Source organism: Colobus angolensis, unplaced genomic scaffold (genome assembly GCF_000951035.1).
Source record: "Colobus angolensis palliatus isolate OR3802 unplaced genomic scaffold, Cang.pa_1.0 Scaffold474, whole genome shotgun sequence".
Lineage (NCBI taxonomy): Eukaryota > Metazoa > Chordata > Mammalia > Primates > Cercopithecidae > Colobus > Colobus angolensis.
Window position 1 is genome coordinate 166,035 of NW_012118199.1, and position 782 is coordinate 166,816.

Consider the following 782-nt stretch of genomic DNA (forward strand, 5'->3'; position numbering starts at 1 on the left):
ACACATCACAAAGCAGTTTATCAGAAAGCTTCTTTCTGGTTTTTGTGAAGACATTTCCTTTTTCATCATTGGCCTAAATGCGATCTGAAATATCCCTTTGCTGATTCTCTAAAATCTGATTCCAAACTGCTGAATGAAAAGAAAGGTTTAACACTGTGAGGCTAATACACACATTTTAAAACGATTTTTTCTCAGATAGCTCTTTTCCAGTTTTTATCCTGTGATATTCCCTTTTCCGCCACTGACCTAAATGACAACCAAAATGTCCAAATGCAGAATGGACAAAAACAGTGTTTCCAAACTGCCAAATCCAAAGAAATCTGTAACTCTGTGAGATGAATACACTCCTCATAAATCAGTTTCTCAGAAAGCTTCTTCATTGTTTTCATCTGAATATGTTTCATTTCTCACCATAGGACTCAATACGCTCCCATATATCCCTTCACAGGTTCTACAAAAACAGTGTTTATAAATTGCTTAATGAAAAGAAAGGGTTAACTCTTCTCAATGAATGCACACATAACAAAACAGTTTCTAAGATACCTTACTTTTAGTTTTTATCCTGGGATATTCCCTTTTTCACCCTTGTCCTCAATGAGGTCTCAAATGCCCATTTGCAGAAAGCACAAAAACAGTGTTTCCAAAATGCTGAATACAAAGAAAGGTTTAACTATCTGAGATGAATGTACACATCACAAAGCAGTTTATCAGAAAGCTTCTTTCTGGTTTTTGTGAAGACATTTCCTTTTTCATCATTGGCCTAAATGCGATCTGAAATATCC